Source organism: Erithacus rubecula (genome assembly GCF_903797595.1).
Source record: "Erithacus rubecula genome assembly, chromosome: 10".
NCBI lineage: Eukaryota > Metazoa > Chordata > Aves > Passeriformes > Muscicapidae > Erithacus > Erithacus rubecula.
Window position 1 is genome coordinate 26,384,537 of NC_136662.1, and position 12,536 is coordinate 26,397,072.

The 12,536-nt window shown below is 42.0% G+C and overlaps 1 protein-coding gene across 17 annotated transcripts in view; it reads right to left on the minus strand.

The window, feature by feature from the left end:
* PRRC2C (proline rich coiled-coil 2C) overlaps nucleotides 1–12,191 on the minus strand; it is a 66,813-nt gene extending 54,622 nt beyond the window's left edge. For all 17 annotated transcript variants that reach the window (XM_079314035.1, XM_079314030.1, XM_079314029.1 and 14 more), the window contains exon 1: nucleotides 12,054–12,191. The gene's annotated coding sequence lies outside the window, so the exon portion shown is untranslated. The remainder of the gene's footprint in view (nucleotides 1–12,053) is intronic.
* Between the last annotated feature and the right edge of the window lie 345 nt (nucleotides 12,192–12,536).

A 12,536-nucleotide genomic window follows, 5' to 3' on the forward strand; every position in this document is an offset into this window, starting at 1 on the left:
ATTATTACTAATTTCTGTATTTCTGTATTTTTTCAGACTCCCAACTGGTTGGTTTATTTAGATCCTGCAAGGAACTCAGAAGCTTGTGTACAGAAAATAGCACACAAAGTAGCTGTCACAAATTCTAAATATCCTGGTCTCTGTTAAGGAACATTTCCTTGTACCCTCTGAGACACTTAGAGCTGGTACAAGAACAAACTGAATGCAATGGATTCCAGAATGCAAAAAACATGCTTTTAATTGTAAAACCCCAGCAAACAAAGCCCCACATAAATCACACAGGCTTTACTCACTAAATTCCCAGCTCTCCTGATCATTTCAGAACTCACCTCTATGATTTGCTTAGAATTTAATGATACAATTTATTACACCTGCAAACTTTGCAGTGTTCCATTGGGGCCAACTGCAGCCTCAAAAAGATGCCACCTCTGCTTCACAAAAAAATTTTACTTAAACAAGGTAAAAAATATTACATATTTTGAGGTCCCTTCTGAGGACTGACTGGGAAGAAGTAACAACTTAACTCCTAAATCCTTTTCAGTCCAGATGACAAACTCTCTCCATGCATTATTTTATACACTGCATTTTTAAACCTCTAGCTAGACAAAAAAAAAATCCTCTGCTTTTTAGTGTAACATGTCAAGAGATTTCTTCAGCAGTATTACAGTTAGCTTTTAATACAGTTTAATACCTTTCATCCTACCCCCCCACCCACCCCTCTTTAGCCTACAAGCACTCAATCAGAACAGGGAACCTGCACAGGACTTTGGATTTTGAAGTCTTAAACCATTAGAAATACTGGAATAATTCTCACAATTCCTACTTAACACAGCAAGGACATCTAGTCCCTGTCACCTCTACTCCAAGGGCTGTGTTTTGGCCAAATTTGGAGGAAGATGCACTGAAGATGTGAACTCTCAGTGCCTCAAATGCCCATCTGTGAAGTGGGAAACATCACAAAAAATACTATATGAAAGTTTATTCCTAACTGGGACACATTAGCACCTCTCTCAAAACAAAAACCAAGAAACCAATCCAGAAACAATTTTCATACTATGCTATTTTAAGCACACTGAAAGCAGTTAAAGGGTAAAAACCATCATATACAAATCTGTTATTTGTATCCAGCCATAACTTCACTTTTCTAAGAATAGCTTTGTTTCTGGGACACTGAACAATGTGGTTCTGGTAAATTCTGGAACCAAATACAACTACTAGGAAAAAAAAAAAAAAAAAAAAAAAAAAGAGAGAAATTAAACTTTATCATGCATTGCATAGGTTTTAGAGGCAAATGCTCCCAAATCAGTGTTAGTAATTAAAAGAATATATAAAAATTCACTGCACACAAAAATGTGGCATTTAAAATTTCAGAGTTTTCATTTCAGCTGTAAGTCCAGCATATTTAGATTCTAGAACTGAAGAAACTACCCACTATTGCCAACCCTAAGCATAATCTCCAGCTAGACACCAATTTTTGAAAAACAACTGTGTGATCTTTAGAAAAAAAGACCAATTTAGATCAACTACAGAAAGATAATGCCAATTTTAAACAAAGAAAAAGTCAAAGTACTTGGAGGCCAAGAAAGCCTTTTTCTTGTTGTTAGTAGCCCATTCTCAAGGAACCCTATTATTTTAAAAGGACACTCCAAAATACTGTGCAATTACTGAAGACATGAGGTTTGGATGTGGTTTTGTACAGAGAAGGTTGTACACAAATAAAAATAAAAAAAAATTAAATTAAACAGCCTGACTTCACTTCTCTGACATGGATGTTTATAAACAATACACATCAACAATCTCTTCTTGATGGTCTTTCAACTCTGGGACCAACACTTTTAGCCAAATTTTTATTTGCAAAACCAACAAAACAAGGAACAGTTTCAGCCATTTATCCTACTGTTAAGAACTCTTAAAAACTTCAGCACAATCAGCTTAATATGACTCAAAAACAAGCTTGGAGAACCTCTGGTAACACTTGGATAGCCAAGAGGTTTCTGTCAAATCTAAGTATCTAACAAAGTCTCTCAATTCAGGATTTCCCTTCCCTCCAAGAGCCACTTGCAGCAAGGTTCACTCTCAAGCAGATTGCTGCCAAGTAGGCTGAAAATTGCAGGAAAACTTTGGGGACTCCAAGGTTTTTTTTCATGTATCTCCATCATGGCTCTATGATCTACAAGAAGCTCTTCAAATCTTCTATGAGTTAGATCTCAGTACAATCCATTCATGAACAAGATCTACACAGGTTTTATTTCTTTAGAAAGTCTCACTAATACTCTTCCCCATCTTTAGATTTTGGGCTCACTGCTTTCCAGCACAGCTTGAAAGGGGGTACAAAGCACTGATTGCATGGACTCTATAAAATCCACAGAGATTGGTAGACAAAGACAAGAAAAACTTTTAATCACCATTTCTTCTGTACCTATCAGCTCAGTGGAGGATGGGCACAATCTACAGAGGAGTTAATAGCCACCAAATGGAAAAAAAATCAAAATTAATTTGGCTTTTCAGAACCAAGACACTCCATCCTGAGACAAAGCTGTAGCAAAGCAGGCCTGGTGAATTCAATCATTCAAATAACTCCTCTTTCAGGTCTAAGAAAGTCTTTCCAGTATGAGTATGTCAGGTGGAAAACACACCATGACACAAGACAGCCATTTTAGGGCATTATCCCCATCTATAAAAATGGAGTTTGTGGATGCCAGAAATGAGCATCCACAAATATGTCTGCATCAGTTCTAACAGACATCCAACAGCCTAAATAGAGCTGCTAAGCTAAGCAAGGAAAAACAACCCAAATTAGCCACCCACAAAAAATAAAAGTCTACTCAGAAACTAAATTCACCACAAAGCAAATATTACTTTGAACCAGCAATCTATGGAGCAAGCAAATCTGCTGTGTGAGCCTGCAAGGCAGCTTGTTGAACTGATTTTTTGGGAGAAATACTAATCAGCTAAATCCTGGCTTTCCAACAGAAAAACCAGCAACAAACCACAACAGCTCAGGGAAATTTTGTTAGGAGAATTTTAAGACTAACATTGCATTAACCAAACTTTTAGGACACATATTGCAGAAAAAAAAAAACTTATCTGTCAGTTTTATTTTTTGAGAACAAAAGAAAAAAATAATTAAAAATCCCACAGATCCAAATACAGCAAGCCTCAAATTTGTCTCTATCCAGATTTTAATATACATTTAACTGTAGGTGCATGAGTATTTCACAGAAACCATATTCCTGTGGAATAGCCCTGCCAGAAGAAGCTTGATCAGCAGGATCAATCAGAATCAGCATGACTTAAATGTGTCCACATAACAAGGGATTAAAAAGCCACAGACAGGTTAAACTCACACTGGCAATAAAACTGTCAAAAATGCACTGAATACTTTCATGTGTCACACAGCTGCTTTCTTTCAGCTAGAAGACCATTTCTGGTATTTCTACTGCTGAATTCTCCTTTTTAGGTGACCTCAGGTAACTGAGAGATTCTGGTCCCATCCCCTCCCTTCCCAGGCTGAATGATGCCAGTGCAGCTATTTAAGAACTCTGGGGGGAAACAAAACAGTTTTCATTTAATTTAGTCTCTTTTTATGCATGTTTATATTCAAATCATCAAACAAAGCTGTTCAGCATCCTGACAAATACTATCTAAATATTACCTAGAGCAATGCAGTTATCCAGGAATTCAGTGCTTTAAATGGTTGTCTCTTTCTTCCATATTTTACACCAATTTTGGTCTCCAGCTTTCTACTGGATAAAGGAAGCTGTTCATCAAGACACCTCTTATATTTACTTCAGCCTTTTACAGGGAGCTAAGCAGATAATTTAGAGATGCACTCAAGCATAAATACAGTTCTTAAAACAAAATGCTGAAATTGGGACTTCTTCCCTAAAAATTGTATTCAGTTTTCAATTATTGCATGTGCAGATGTGATACCTCTGTCTGCTTTAGCTTTATAATTAAATACTGTTACTTGCATTTTAATGATAACTTTACAATTAAAATAGAAATTGATTTTTAAAAATATCAAAGTGGAGTATCAAACAAGGTCAAATTAAGAACTCCCTGAATTTTGTGTTTGGTAATTCTTTGAATTTCCAGAGGTTAGAGAATGAAAAATGAATGAAGAAGTACCAACAGAAAGTTGTAACAAAAGCTCTTCTACTATTCTGAACTGAAAACCCAACATCTGCCACATCAAGCAGCAGCACTTTTAAGCAAGTAAGACATCTACAGAAATCCTACTCTGGTAGTTAAGTACCTTGAAAAAGTGAAATACATGATGTCCAGACTCAGCCTTAAGGCTCAAGTCTTTAAGCCAAAAAACCCCAAAAAATTGCTAACTGGCTTAAAAGATAGATGTGATTTCAATTTGGTGTCTGGGTTTAGAAATTTTACTTTGGATATTTTTTTCAAACTTCTTTGCAACATGAGGAATAGTTCTTTAGGCTAAGTGATGGAATTTGCATACAATCAAATACTAAAGAGAAGGGACTTCAAGGCTGAAGTTGTGAACCTGATTGCACAGGCACCACAAAACCACAGGGCTGAGAAACCCTGGCTGTGCCACTAGACCAAAGCACCCTGGTTCAGCACTCCTCTCTACTGCAATGGCCACAGTGATCCAGGCAGAGGTACACCACATCACTCCAGCAGAGGTTTGTAAGGCTGCATTTGTCTCAGACAGCTTCCCACTGCTGATGGAGGTGATGTGGAATCATGCTTAATTAAATAGTTCTCCACATGTCTGCTTGCAGATTCCAAGAGTAACGACCATCAGACTTGTCCAGCTCTTTCCAGAGCAATTCCTAGCTTGGGTTGAGGCACAGCAAGGCAGGAATGCAAAACAAACCTTATTTCTCACTGACACATGAATAAAAAGCTTCCAGAGGCCAAAAAGACTCCTGATTGTAGAATGAGAACACCACAGTGGAATATAGTGATCAGGTAAAAAACAGCACAGCCTTCAGTGGTATTGCAAGTGTCCAGTTCATTTTCTCATTCCTTCTACACAAACCAGACCAGTGGAGAGAAAACTTAATACCACAACCACAGCTCAAGTGTAGCTGTGCAAATGAGAAGCAACTACCAATACCTGTATTAAAATATTCCTTCAAGTGTCAGCCCTGAGTTTCTTTGCCAGAAAGGATTTTTCATGACATTCCAGTGAAGAGACTGACAGGGAATGTGCCCCCAAAGTCAGAAGCAGCACTGGACAAAGCCAATGCACCAACCCAGCACAGTTCTTCTGGCCATGTACTGACAATCCTCAGGCACAAATCACAATTTAGATGTTTCACTAGATTACCAAACATACTGCAACTAAAAATCTATTAGTTTCTGAAAACCTAACATCCCAGATTTCTTTGTGGGTCACTTTTAGAGCAGGCTATTTTATTTCTTCTTAGCCTGGCAATGTCTTTACAAGTGACTTCTTTGACACCAAGCATTAAGCAAATTTTTTCCAAGATAGATTTCTGATTTTCCAGTTTTATGCAGATGGTTAAGAAACTTTCATAAATTGTGAATTTTTAATTGAGGCAGGAGTTTTGAAGTTCTGGAAGGAAGCCAGGGCTAGCAAAAAAACCCCCAAAGTTTCTATAGAATTAAAAAGAGCATCATAATGATATGCATTCTCATTATTTCTGGGAACAGAACAATGTAAGTGCTTTTGCCCAATTAGCTTTTCAACTTGCAGATGCCAAATGAGCCTTATTTTTAAGATTTGCAAAACCATTTATTAAAGAAATTTCCATTATTTGGAAGAATGAGAAAACTTCAAAGCTCAAGAAACTGAACCTCAGCCTATTTGAGCACAAGATAAGGAATAAATTAAGACAAATTCTTGCAGAAACAAGCTGTGTACCTGCTATCAAAATGCAGGATTCAAACGGCAGCCTGGTAGGCAGCACTTTTCTCTGAGTACAGAAGACTACCATGACCTGTCTTACCTGTCAGAAGGATTTTTAACTGAAAAAATTACAACGATTCACCAGGCTTCTTAATAGCTAATTTAGATCAGTTTACCCAGACCACAGCAGCTCTCTGTAAAGGCATTTGGTAATGGTTAGGATCACAAACAATCCCCTTAAAAATTACAAACACACTCTGCAGACTGTCACAAGAACCACTTTGTTTCTTGCTCAACACAACCACACCATCCAGCAAGAAGCCTGAAAAGGCAAAAATATCACAAACCCCCTCTCCCCACACACAAAGTGATGTGGAGAGTGTCCCACTCCTCCTTGGTGGCACCCTGACTAGTGGCTGCTGTGTCAGGCTGAGAAAAGAGGACAAAAACACAAATCCACAGCTCTGCAGGAGCTGGCTGAGGGAAGCTACCAGGAACAACAGCTGAGGTGAGCAGGAGGCAACTCCTTAAGTAGGTCCCAGTGATAAGTGGGTGAAAAACATTTCCATTCAGGAAGTTGAGGAAAGAAAATCAATAAGTACATGAAAAAAGACCAGATTACCAACAGATGAGCAGAAATTGCAGCCATTTACAGCCAATACCCATCTCTGCACGGTTTCATTTTTCCTTTTCACTTTAATACTTACTGCAGAAGCCCCTTTAATTACAAACTCCTGAAAGCACTTTTTTACAAACCCTCACTGAGCTGGTGACACATTTTCAACCATTCCCACCCACTCCATGTAGACTTGGGACCTGGAAGAGAGCAAGATAGATTAGGAGACAAAAGTTAAACCACTCTTTTGCTGGGAGTAACTCAAGCAATCTCTTTCAGAACTTTCATTTCCTGCTCCTTTACCACAATTTCCAAGCCCCACTGAAATAATTAATATTTTTTCACAGTGCTCTTCCCCAGGAACAACAAAGCTGAGCAGTAGATTTCTCTCCACATCATGCTTTTCTGCATCTCTAAATAGCCCTGATCTCATCTGCAATTAAGTAAAAAATTTTATACATAACTTGTTTTTCAAAGCCCCTATTCATAAGTTAATCCTTAAATGAGAAATAATTACATCTAAGGGATTTTATTTCGAAAATTTGTTAGAAGCTGCTTTGAAATAATGTTCAGGCAAGCTCCTCTGCTCATGAGCTCCTTCAGAATATTCTGACAGTGCACAAGAAACACTCTAGACCTACATCCTTCAGGATTTCCCCTCTTCTTTAGAACACATGTGCCAAAATTACTTAATTTTGGTTTTTCCCCAGTTCATTTCTGCTCATCTTCTCATCAAGATATTTTTGCTTTTGAAGGGTGGAACCTGAAGATGGAAGCACTTAACAGTGGGACTCTAGAGAATAAAGTTTTGTAGTCTTGTACAACCTCACTATTAAAGTTCAAAACAGTTACTCTGATCAGTTTTGTGATCACTTAAGCTACTTGTCACCATGTTCAAAACTTCCCACCTTCTCCAAATTCTTTGCTGCCTGTTACTCCTATCATATTCCTAACCTGACTCATGTACATAAAAAATAAAAAATTCCTTCCCTGTATTAAAGAGAAGAAGTTACAGCACATTTTTAAGGTTTTTAAGATACTCCCACTGATAGTGAGAGCCAGGTTTGCCAAATGCTCCAGCTTGTAACACACTGACAGAACCAGTAGAAGAATTTCACTCCAATGCATATAAAGGTGGCAGAATTTTGCTCCTTGGTCTGGTCCAGCCTGGAGAGAGCTCAAAACTGCTCAGTCTCTTCTACCTGCTGTCCATTATCCTCTGGATCTCTGGTTACATGCTTTTCCCTCTGACTCACTAATTTCTTGGAACAGACACATCTTGTTCAACGAAGAATGCTCAGCATGGAAGAGAAGCAGCTGCCAACACCACACTGACAACAGCTCTGGACAACACCAGCTAATTACAGTAAGGGTTGACTTCAGACCTTTGCTTCAGACTGGATTTGACCACAAAAAAAGGGGAAAAAAAAAGATGAGAAGCTAAATTTAAAAAGCTTTATCAGCATAGCCAGCTTTATGCATCTGTCTCTCAGCACTACAGAATCCATTTTCCATGGAAGTTAACTTGCATCTGCCAAATGGCTGCAGATGAGATTTAACATCTTCACTTGCTCTTGGTTCTCTGTTTATTCTGCTCAGAAAAAAAAACCCCAACAAATTCCAACCCACACGTCCCTTGACACTCTGCTTTCAAGATGCAGTAAATAATTCAGGCTCAACACATTATGAAAAATACTTATCAAGGAACTTTCTGTTATCCAAAGCTCTGTCCATGCTGGTAGCTTCATCTGTGGCATGAAAAATATTTTTTAACTGAGGTGACTCCAGCAAAGCAACCACTTGGAAATGCCACAAGCCAAAGGCAAGCTTTTCTTGCTAAAATCCATCCTTCTTATTTGCATTGTCAAGGGAAAATGTTGTTGTTCCTTTTCATAAGAGGACTTCTGCTGTGCACCTAGACAAATCACAGACTGTCCTAAACATGACTAAAAATCAAGCCCTGTAAATCAGTATTTTTTTTTTTTTTCAAAATGAAAGCATCAATTCATTAAGACAGAGGTTCTTCAGTGGAATATCTAGTGAGTTTGCAACAGAAGTCCTAAAGCTGTAGCAAGTCTTTAACTGGAGGAAATGATTGGCTTCTCAAACAAAAAAAAGCAAATGTTGCTGCCCTTCCACCTCACCTGAAGCTTTAAATCAGTTCAAGTACATCTTCAATCACTTCTCCTGCAAACATCCCTTAAAATTATGACTGTAGATTGAAACTTTAAGTTAAAATTTATAAATAATAAAATCCAGCAGCAGTCACATGCTTACAAAATATTAGTTTAAAAAAATATTTAAAACATAATTTAAAAATATGTTTACCAAGGTGTAGTGGTTTATATTATTTCATGAGGACAGCCTGAAAAAGGGCAGCTTTTCTAAGCAAAGAAAGTTTGATTTGCTAACTTAAGCAAGCAGTGCAGCAAAAAATGAGCAGCCTAGTCACTGCCAAACTACAATTTATAGCCCAAGTAGGTAAAATCTGAGTAAGACTGCCACTGCACTTAGGAATCAGCTGTACATTGATTAAATTTGTATTTAAGAGACCTCTGTTCTCTCAGTTACCCAGGACTAGGTGATACCCCAGCTCTACAGGCAGTACTTGTGCATTTGTTGCAGCTGAATATAAAGTGCAGCCATTCCTGACTGTGATGCTGGAAGACCCTGAAAATGAAGCCCAGCTATTTTCAAACACACATCAGCTAAAATTTATCCCCATCATCCTCCAGATTGACGACATGTAAGGCTGATTCTGCACTCTAATTTTCCCGTTAATCGAGACAGTGTCAGATAATTTAAACCATGAACAATGTGAATGTTAAACAGTTTCTCCCTTTAGTATGTGTTTGCAATCTGTAACAGAGGAGCTCGTTAGCATTTACTTAGAATGTTATGTAATGGCTGAGGTATTTGTAATAAAAACAGTCTATTTCTGTTAGCCTGTTCTTCATAGACATAAAAGCTGTCTTCATCTGATTTTTATTAGGACTTCATCTTCCTCTGCTCTTGATGCATTTTTTAAGACTCCTGTGCACTCCATTTTCATTTCACCAATACTCAGAGTATTATTTTCTCCCACCTCCTCACAAGGATTTCAGCTTTTATTTTTACACTACTTTCACCCGGAAGCTTCTATTGAGTTTTGTAAAACCCAAATGCAAGAAACAATGAGAGCATGAAGCTGAGCAAAGGAAAAATTTCCTACAGAAGATGAACTGGTTCTACCAGTAAAACACCACCAGCAGTCCCGTCATTACAAGCCCAACATCCATCCTCAGCCAGTGGGATGGTGCTGCATTTTCATGTGGCTTTTTTTTCCCCTTCAAACCCTCCACTGCTGTAGGAGCCTCTGAAGAAGTCAGCTATAGGAAGAGAAGTGTTTTTCCTTCTCTCACATCCCCAATCCACTACACGAGGGTTTACTCCTCTGCAAAAATAACTGTGCAAGGCTTTAATTCTTCTGCAAGATTTTTATCTCCTCGTTTTATCCACACCACCCCTTATATGGTGTTTAGTCTCTGCTTCCTACCCTCTCTCCACTCACATCCCTGCCTTCCCTCAGCCTGGAAATCAGCCTGGAACAAAGGAATTGTGTTCCCAGTACTGCAGGACACCTGGCTGAAGTCGACCCCATAGAAGAGAATCCTTCCATTCTTTGCCTTAATTGCCCCCCAGCATTCATTCAGACAGCCCCAAACCCCCACAGGAGCTCCCTCTGGAATTGCATCATCTCTCCCTTGCTCACTGGGGGCTGTTTCACACTCCCAAGGGAAACAGGACCTATGGAAGGTGCATCCCATAGCATCGGACCAGGAGCCCAAGTTAAAATTGCAGACTGATGTAACTGTTCTGCTTTACCAAAAAAACCCCAGTGTTCCCATTATGGAAAATCTAAATAGAACAAAGATATTATAAATTGCTACTAAACTGCCAAGACACAGAATATTTATATTAACTGAGACTCACAGAAACAACTGTATATTGAATTATACATATTTCATGGGCTATTATCTACAAAAGCCAAGAACTTTGTACAAGGAACGTCTCCACACACCAAGGCAGAGTTTGAGGTTGCAGACAGAGCCTCATCCCTCTTTTCCAAGCAGTGGCCTAAGAGAGAATCAAGCTCTCACTGCAGTTTAAAGAGCCACCTCTCACCTTTCCACTGAACATTTATCCAGTCCAAGCAACTCCCAAAACTTTGAGATTCTTTACTCCCAAGGAAATGGTTGCAGAGTTGCACCAAAATACCACTAAATTCATGCAGAATCAAAATTCTCTAGACTATAGGGTTAAAAAAACCCCAAACCTGACAGACATATAGAGCTCCTGGCATGCAGTATTTAAGGTCAATCCTTTTGTTTCTCATACATGGACAAATGAGATCATGTCCTGTTTCCTGTCCCTTCAAAAGCAGTTTCTTGTGTGAGCAGAGCTCTTTAAGATGAGACACCAAGTAGGCCAGGTGCCTCATTGCACAAGAAATAAAGCCATTAAAAATTTATTAAAAATCACAGTCCCATTCCTTCTACTGGAAATATTAATTTCCAGTAACATACCTATCTAACCCCAAATATCAGGACAACAAGGAGGAATGGTCAGTCCTTCAAGATACTGACTCCAAGATGCTCCACCAAAGAATATATTTACAGAACACCTAGGTGAAATACAAGGAAAAGGTAAAAACCACGATGTTCCATTCAGTGCCCATGTCCTCAATCATGTCCCCTTCCTCAGGAAAAGGCCCAAACTGGCAATTTTCTGGGCCACTTTTAGCCTCAACATTTTTCAACCCCTGCATCCCTGGGTTATGCCCACTGCAGACCAAGTGCCTGAATTTCAGCCGTGTCATCTCACCATCCTTAAAGCGCTATCCCTGAGAACACTCCTGGCTCTGACCACCCCACCCCTCCAAATCCTGGCCCCGGGAGCACAAACAATGCCTTTCCTCACTCAGCCCTGCATCAAACCACCCCAAACCCGCCTTTTACCGTGGGCCTAGAGGGAGAGAAGCGTGGATGCGTATTTCAGAGTTGGAAAAGCGAGGCGCCCTGCCCGCAGCACCCCGCAGGAAAAGGCTGCGCTGCCCCGCGCCTTTCTGCAGGGGGAATCGCGGGCACGAAGCGAGCAAAAACGCACGCAGAGCTCCTCAGGAATCTCCAGAGAAAGGGAGGGGGAGAAGGAGAGCGGAAGAGAGGAAGAAGAAGAGAAAAAGAGGGAAAGCGGGGGGCAGTGAAGAGGGCGGGAGAAGGAAGCAGCACCCCCGCAGGAGCGCTCCCAGCACACCGCCCCTCCCGCCGGCCCCGGGCGCGGCCCGGGCTGAGCCCGGCGGGGCGCGGCCGGCCCCGGGCGCAATGCGGGGCGGCCCGGCGAGCCCCGGCCCGGCCGCTGCCCGCCCCGCTCGGCCCGGCGGCGGTGCCGGCCCGCGGCGCCCCTCACCCGCCGGCCGCGGGCCCGCCCGGCCGGAAGCCGCCCCCGCCCGGGGCCATGCGGCGCAGGCCGCCGGCCCGCTCCTGCCGGCTCCGCGCCGCCGCGCGGGCCCGCGCTCCGCCGCGGTGAAGCGGAGGAGCCCCCCTCGCTTACCGGGCGCGCAGGGCGGCGCTCGGCTGCCCGCGGGTCCCGGTGCCGGCGGGGCCGCTGCCTCTCCCGGCGCCGCCGCCTCGGCCGCTTGCACACAGGGGCCAAGATGGCGGGCGGCCAAGCCGGGCGCCAACGACGTCTGACGTCACCGCGCACGGCGCGCGCCGCCGGCCCCGCCCCCGCGCCGCCTGTCACGTGACCGCGCCGTGCCGCAGTCGCGCGGGCTCCCGGGGATGGGTGCGCCCCCTGGCGGCGCGGGGCGGAGGGCGGGGCCGCGCGGACCCGGCCCTGGCCCGGTTCTAGCCCGCTTCTATTCCGGTTCTTTCCCGATTCTAGCCCGGCCCCATCCTGGTTCTATCCCGGATCTATCCCGATTCTAGCCCGGCCCCGTCCCGGTTCTAGCCCGGTTCTGTCCCAGCTCCCATCTTGGTTCCCATCTCAGTTCTCTTCTGGTTCTGTTCAGGTTCCCATCCCGGTTCCCATCCC